Below are 8,670 nucleotides of genomic sequence, written 5' to 3' on the forward strand. Positions count from 1 at the left end.
GTTGAGCTTTGAGCCTTTGAAAGGCTTGCTCATGCTTTTCATTCCAACAAAATGCAACATCTTTTTTTACAAGTTCATTCAAAGGAGAAGCTAGACTAGAAAAATTAGGTACAAACCTTCTATAGAAGCTAGCTAACCCATGAAAACTTCTTACATCACTTACATTTTGTGGAGTTGGCCACTCGCGGATGGCTTTGATTTTCTCGGGATCTACATGCACCCCCTTTTTGTTAACTATGAATCCTAAAAAAACTACACTATCTACACAAAAGGTACACTTATCCCTATTGGCAAAAAGACTATTTTTCCTAAGAACTAGAAGAACTTCCCTAAGGTGACTTAGATGGTCTTCTAGGCTTTTACTATAGACTAAGATATCATCAAAGTAAACTACTACATATTTACCTATACAATCCCTCAAGGTGTGATTCATAAGCCTCATGAATGTGCTTGGAGCATTAGTAAGCCCAAAGGGCATCACCAACCACTCATATAATCCAAATTTGGTCTTAAAAGCGGTTTTCCACTCATCACCCTCCTTGATTCGAATTTGGTGATATCCACTTTTAAGGTCAATTTTGGAGAATAGAGTTGACCCATGCAATTCATCAAGCATATCATCAAGCCTTGGGATTGGATGCCTATACTTGATGGTGATGTTGTTGATTGCTCTACAATCACAACACATACGCCATTTTCCATCTTTTTTTGGCACCAACAAGACAGGTACAGCACAAGGGCTTAGGCTCTTTTGAACCCAACCCTTCTCCAACAAGTCTTGAACTTGTGATTCTATCTCCTTTGTTTCCTCGGGGTTGGTTCTATAAGCAGGCCTATTTGGTAGGCTTGCCCCCGGTATAAAGTCAATTTGATGTTCTATCCCCCTAAGAGGAGGAAGCCCAATGGGTCTTTCTTGGGAGAATAGATCTTCAAATTCACTCAAAAGGTTTTCTACTTGAGGAGGTAAAACCATGAGTTCACTACTTGTGGCAGTGCATGTAAGTGCTCCTTTATAAAAGATAAGGCTTGGTTGTTCAACAAGAAGCAAGTTTTCAAAGACATTTTAAAGAGGCTTTTCTTGTTGACCAACCTTGTGGGAAGGAACACTCTTCTCCCACGCCTTTCTATCCCTAAGGATTTTCTCTTTTTCTAGCTCTTTTTTTTTTTGTTTTCCTCATCCCTCTTTTGTTTCATTTGTATTTGGTCTTTCACCACTTGAGAATGTGGTAAAGGACTAAGTACAAACTTCTTATATTTATGGGTGAAGGAAATCTCGTTAGTGAGACCATCATGCAAGGTTTTCTTGTCAAATTGCCATGGTCTCCCTAATAAGATATGGCAAGCTTCCATAGGCACTACATCACATAAAACTTTGTCTTTGTAGTTCCCTATGGAAAACTTGATTTCCACTTGCTTGTCTACATGTAGTTCCCCATTTTCATTAAGCCATTGAAGTTTGTAAGGTTTTGGGTGAGGAACTACTTGTAGCTTAAGCTTTTCAACCATCCTAGCACTACAACAATTACAACTAGATCCACTATCCACAATGAGAGAACATATATTTTCTAAAACATTGCATCTTGTATGAAAGATGTTCTCCCTTTGTGTTTCCATGGATGTGCTAGGGTGATTGTTGAGGGTTCTCCTAATCATAAGCAATTCTCCCTCTAGTGGAGCTACCCTCTCATCCTCTCCCCCTTCCTCTTTCTCACTAGGCTCATCCTCGCCACTAGTGTACTCGTCTACACCTTTTAAAAACAAAGTCCTTTGGTTTGGACATTGTGCTTGCACATGCCCCCTACCATAGCACTTAAAACACTTGACATCTCTAGCTCGGATGGGTGGGGTTGAGGTTTCTTTGGTGAAGGGCTTGGTAGGCTCTTTTGGTTTTTCCTTGGATGTACTACCCTCCCTTCTAAACTCTTTCTTGGGATAAAAGCTAGAATAGGGGCTCACCTTTTGACTTGAGGTTTTGCGCAAGTTTTGTTGCTCAACTTTAATGCAAAGTTGAACCAAATCATTCAAGTCTTGATAAGGTAAGAGCTCTACTCTATCTCTTATCTCAAGTGATAGGCCACTAAGGAACCTAGCAATGGTGGTTTCCTCTTCCTCTCTAATAGAGGCTCTCATCATATAGAGCTCCATCTTTTGTCTATACTCCTCTACGCTCATATTTCTTTGTTGGAGTCTTTGGAGCTTGTCCATCAACTCCCTATGGTAGTAAGAGGGTATATGTCGACGTCTTAGGGCTCCCCTAAGGTCATTCCAATATGTAATGGAAGGTTCCTTATGAAGACGTCTATCTCTTTCAAGAGAGGTCCACCAATACATGGCATTCCCTTGGAAACTAAGGGTGGCTAAGGGTACTTTTCGTTCCTCACTTACCCTATGGCAAGCAAAAAGTTGCTCTACCTTCATCTCCCAATCTAGATATACTTCTACATTTTCCTTTCCATGGAAATGAGGTAGGTCTACTCTTGTTTCCCTTGGCACCTCTTGTTCCCTTTGCCTAGTTCTTCTAGGGGGTGGTTGGTAATAATCATTGATTCTACGGCTTCCCTCCCCTAGAGATTCAATACTTTGTGAATGGGATGCATGAGTTTTTTTTTATTTTTGTGATTTTTGTGACTTCTCTTCTTGAGCTTTAGCCAACTCATTGATTTTGTTCTCATTCTCCAATTGTCTAAAAGAGATCAATTGTACCGCTTGGGATACTTCTTTTAAAAGAGTTTTCAAAGATTTTACTTCACTTTCTATAGACTTTGGAGAGTGAGAAGAAGAAGACATGGCTAAAACTTTGTGTATATAGGTGTTTTACTTGGAGAAAGTTTAGGAAAGTTAGAGAAGGGAGTTTTCCAGGTAAGGGAGGTGAGTCACAAAGGACTACTTAAGTACCAAGCCTTTTCCTTGCCAAAAACTTTTCCTCCAATGACTTCACACAAAATTTTCTCTTAGTAGAACACTTAGAACACAAGAAGTTGAGAAATCAAAAAGCAAGAAAACTATGTAAGCTAGATATGCAGCAAAACTAGTCGGTATAGCACAAATTAAACAATACTAAACATGCAAACGTTTCTACCAAAACAAAAGAAATACAAGTTCAAACAAGCAACAAATTACTAAGCAAAATTACTATGCTATTCGGCCCTAGGTGAGGCTTCTTGGACACTTTGAGCCCTTGAAGACACACTCACCGTCTAAAACGTAATTTAAAAGAGGTAATTAACAATAAACCAAGTTGTAAAGGAGATAAGAAAACCCCCTTTGTTGTTCCTCTTTTTGGGTTAGTGCACTTTCTTTGTTGTCTTGATTGTTGATCTTCTAGGTGTTTGTAGTGTTTGTTTCAAGAAGCTTGTTTCGCCTTAGCTTTGACTCCTCCTTAGAAAGTTGGCTTTAATTCTCCAATTTCCAGCACCTATTCACAAGGGCTTAACCTTAAACCAAGTCAAATTCCATGCACATAAGCACCAAGAGAGAATTAAATTCCAGCACCCAAATTGAGAGGTCAAAAAAACAAAAGCAAGAAACAAATTTAATTGAAAGAAAACAGTACCACCAAAAGGATTTATAATATGACAACTTAGAAAGAGAGTCAAGAAAATAAAGCAAACAATTAAAGGTACTCAATAAAAGTTGGCACACAAAAGGAATTCCTAAAGAAAAGCACTAGATTAGATGACCAAATAAAAAAAACAGCACCACTGGAAAATGTTGTGGGCCAGAAAACAGTTTTGTTCCCCGATTTATGCTGAGCTGTAATTGTAAGATTTGTTTCTCAAATTTGGATACAAGAAAATTCAGGATCTTAGCTAAATTTTGGCTTTAGAATCACCTAAAACGCATGCACCATTTTTTTTTAATAATTTTTGCAAATTTGGTGTGCAGTTAGGCCAGCTGGAACGCTCAAGATTCGCACTCTGATTTTGTGAGATTTATCGTTTTTTTTCTGTTGCTTCTTTTGACCTCATTCTTTTTTTGTCCTTTCTATAACACCTTAAACTTGCATTTTCCAGAAATTCAGAATTTTCCTATGGGTGGAAAAATTTTGGTAAACAAAACAGCCCAGAACAGAGAGGTGTTACAGGGGAAATCTGGAAAACTGGAAGAAAACAGCAAGATAACCAAAATTAACACAATGGAAAATGTGAGAACGGAAATTGTGTATGAACTAAGACACAATTATGAACTCAAACTAAAAATAAAAAGCACCAAAGGATCAAAATAACAGCAGATTAAAGCAAAATAAAGAGACCCAAAACAAGAAACAATCAAGCCAAAAAAAATAGGACTACTAAGAATTGATGACAATATGGATGAACATGACTTGACAAAACATGTATAGATTCAGAAAATTAAAGACTCAAAGCATAATATGAAACAAGATAATGAAAGCAATAAAGACTCAAAGCCTAAAACAAAATAGCAACACAAAGGTGTATGGAATCCTATCACAAATTGCACAAGAACTTGTTCAAGATCAAATGAACAAGAGTGCTTGGGTTGGATCTTCCACAAAGCACACCAAGAACAAATTAAAATATAAAAACAGCAAGACAAGTAAGGAATTGAAATGACAAAGATGAAAATAAAGAAGAACTGAAATTAAAAAGACAAGCTACTCATCTTGAAGAACCAATAGCTCATGATACCAAATGATGGCATTTCATGTGTTCTTCTTGAATCAAAGTAGTGAAAGTGATGCGGAAGCAATGGGTGAGTGAAACAAAGCCCTCCTAGGAGTTGTGTTGGCTTTGAAGGTGCATGATGAGTATGGGTTTGAGAGGTTAGGCCAGCTCAAGGGAGAAAGGTGAAAGGATTGAAGTTTATGCCTAGATTTCTAGGAGAAGTAAAGCTAGTGCACAAAAATGGGCAGCATAACAATACTCAATTAAACTTGTCAAATACAATGAGATAGCCTCCCTATTTATAGGCTATGTGGACGTAAATGTTAAGCCACATTTCTAAAGAAAATAAAACCAAAAATTAAATCTAAATCTAAGGTGCAATGACCGGCCATACACAACCCTAGATTCTAGAAGGTTTCCATCAAAAATGCTTCCTACACTATCCTATCTACTAAGTACCCCCAATGGGCCTTTATGCAAACATATACAAGGCCTTCTCCCTTCCATCCGTGGCCTCATTTGCTTGTGTTTGAATATGTTTGGCCATTGATCTTGTAAGGGGTCCTAGACGGTCTAGCTCCATGGATAGCCTCCCTCCTTCACGGCCTAGACGCTCACCTTCACGTCCTAGACGCTTACTTTCACGTCCTAGACGCTCACCTTGGTCTTGGTCTTGGTCTAGACGCTCTCCTTGGCTTGTGCCTTGGCTTCCTTGGGTAGGTGTGCTTGGCCCTCCTCCATCAACTAGTGAGACTCATCTATCAAATTTATACAATAAATTCATGCAGCTACATAAAAAGAAACTAGTTTCGAGTCTTTTCATGGTAATTTCTTGTAAATCAATGTCTATCACTATTATAAACTATCTAAAGACACATGTGTCAAATATATACAATATATTCATGCAACTACCACAGAAAAACTAGTTTCAAGTCTTTTCTTCATGCTAATTTCTTGAAAACCAATATCTATCACTACTGTAGAGACTCATCTATCAAATATATACAATAAATGCATGCAACTACCACAAAAAAACTAGTTTCAATTCTTTTCATGCTAATTTCTTGAAAACCAATGTCTATCACTACTGTAGAGAGTCATCTATGAAATATATCAATAAATTCATGCAACTACCAATAAAAAACTAGTTTCAACTCTTTTCTTCCTAATTACTTGAAAACCAATGTTTATCACTACTAGTGAGACTCATCTATCAAATTTATACAATAAATTCATGCAGCTACATAAAAAAAAACTAGTTTCGAGTCTTTTCATGGTAATTTCTTGTAAATCAATGTCTATCACTATTATAAACTATCTAAAGACACATGTGTCAAATATATACAATATATTCATGCAACTACCACAGAAAAACTAGTTTCAATTCTTTTCATGCTAATTTCTTGAAAACCAATGTCTATCACTACTGTAGAGACTCATCTATGAAATATATCAATAAATTCATGCAACTACCAATAAAAAACTAGTTTCAACTCTTTTCTTCCTAATTACTTGAAAACCAATGTTTATCACTACTAGTGAGACTAATCTATCAAATTTATACAATAAATTCATGCAGCTACATAAAAAAAAAACTAGTTTCGAGTCTTTTCATGGTAATTTCTTGTAAATCAATGTCTATCACTATTATAAACTATCTAAAGACACATGTGTCAAATATATACAATATATTCATGCAACTACCACAGAAAAACTAGTTTCAAGTCTTTTCTTCATGCTAATTTCTTGAAAACCAATATCTATCACTACTGTAGAGACTCATCTATCAAATATATACAATAAATGCATGCAACTACCACAGAAAAACTAGTTTCAATTCTTTTCATGCTAATTTCTTGAAAACCAATGTCTATCACTACTGTAGAGAGTCATCTATGAAATATATCAATAAATTCATGTAACTACCAATAAAAAACTAGTTTCAACTCTTTTCTTCCTAATTACTTGAAAACCAATGTTTATCACTACTAGTGAGACTCATCTATCAAATTTATACAACAAATTCATGCAGCTACATAAAAAAAAACTAGTTTCGAGTCTTTACATGGTAATTTCTTGTAAATCAATGTCTATCACTATTATAAACTATCTAAAGACACATGTGTCAAATATATACAATATATTCATGCAACTACCACAGAAAAACTAGTTTCAAGTCTTTTCTTCATGCTAATTTCTTGAAAACCAATATCTATCACTACTGTAGAGACTCATCTATCAAATATATACAATAAATGCATGCAACTACCACAAAAAAACTAGTTTCAATTCTTTTCATGCTAATTTCTTGAAAACCAATGTCTATCACTACTGTAGAGAGTCATCTATGAAATATATCAATAAATTCATGCAACTACCAATAAAAAACTAGTTTCAACTCTTTTCTTCCTAATTACTTGAAAACCAATGTTTATCACTACTAGTGAGACTCATCTATCAAATTTATACAAAAAATTCATGCAGCTACATAAAAAAAAACTAGTTTCGAGTCTTTTTATGGTAATTTCTTGTAAATCAATGTCTATCACTATTATAAACTATCTAAAGACACATGTGTCAAATATATACAATATATTCATGCAACTACCACAGAAAAACTAGTTTCAAGTCTTTTCTTCATGCTAATTTCTTGAAAACCAATATCTATCACTACTGTAAAGACTCATCTATCAAATATATACAATAAATGCATGCAACTACCACAAAAAAACTAGTTTCAATTCTTTTCATGCTAATTTCTTGAAAACCAATGTCTATCACTACTGTAGAGAGTCATCTATGAAATATATCAATAAATTCATGCAACTACCAATAAAAAACTAGTTTCAACTCTTTTCTTCCTAATTACTTGAAAACCAATGTTTATCACTACTAGTGAGACTCATCTATCAAATTTATACAAAAAATTCATGCAGCTACATAAAAAAAAACTAGTTTCGAGTCTTTTTATGGTAATTTCTTGTAAATCAATGTCTATCACTATTATAAACTATCTAAAGACACATGTGTCAAATATATACAATATATTCATGCAACTACCACAGAAAAACTAGTTTCAAGTCTTTTCTTCATGCTAATTTCTTGAAAACCAATATCTATCACTACTGTAGAGACTCATCTATCAAATATATACAATAAATGCATGCAACTACCACAAAAAAACTAGTTTCAATTCTTTTCATGCTAATTTCTTATATACAATATATTCATGCAACTACCACAGAAAAACTAGTTTCAAGTCTTTTCTTCATGCTAATTTCTTGAAAACCAATATCTATCACTACTGTAGAGACTCATCTATCAAATATATACAATAAATGCATGCAACTACCACAAAAAAACTAGTTTCAATTCTTTTCATGCTAATTTCTTGAAAACCAATGTCTATCACTACTGTAGAGAGTCATCTATGAAATATATCAATAAAAAATTCATGCAACTACCAATAAAAAACTAGTTTCAACTCTTTTCTTCCTAATTACTTGAAAACCAATGTTTATCACTACTAGTGAGACTCATCTATCAAATTTATACAATAAATTCATGCAGCTACATAAAAAAAACTAGTTTCGAGTCTTTTCATGGTAATTTCTTGTAAATCAATGTCTATCACTATTATAAACTATCTAAAGACACATGTGTCAAATATATACAATATATTCATGCAACTACCACAGAAAAACTAGTTTCAAGTCTTTTCTTCATGCTAATTTCTTGAAAACCAATATCTATCACTACTGTAGAGACTCATCTATCAAATATATACAATAAATGCATGCAACTACCACAAAAAAACTAGTTTCAATTCTTTTCATGCTAATTTCTTGAAAACCAATGTCTATCACTACTGTAGAGAGTCATCTATGAAATATATCAATAAATTCATGCAACTACCAATAAAAAACTAGTTTCAACTCTTTTCTTCCTAATTACTTGAAAACCAATGTTTATCACTACTAGTGAGACTCATCTATCAAATTTATACAATAAATTCATGCAGCTACATAAAAAAAAACTAGTTTCG

The sequence above is a fragment of the Phaseolus vulgaris genome, chromosome 5 (genome assembly GCF_051622355.1).
Source record: "Phaseolus vulgaris cultivar YP4 chromosome 5, ASM5162235v1, whole genome shotgun sequence".
NCBI classification, from domain to species: domain Eukaryota; kingdom Viridiplantae; phylum Streptophyta; class Magnoliopsida; order Fabales; family Fabaceae; genus Phaseolus; species Phaseolus vulgaris.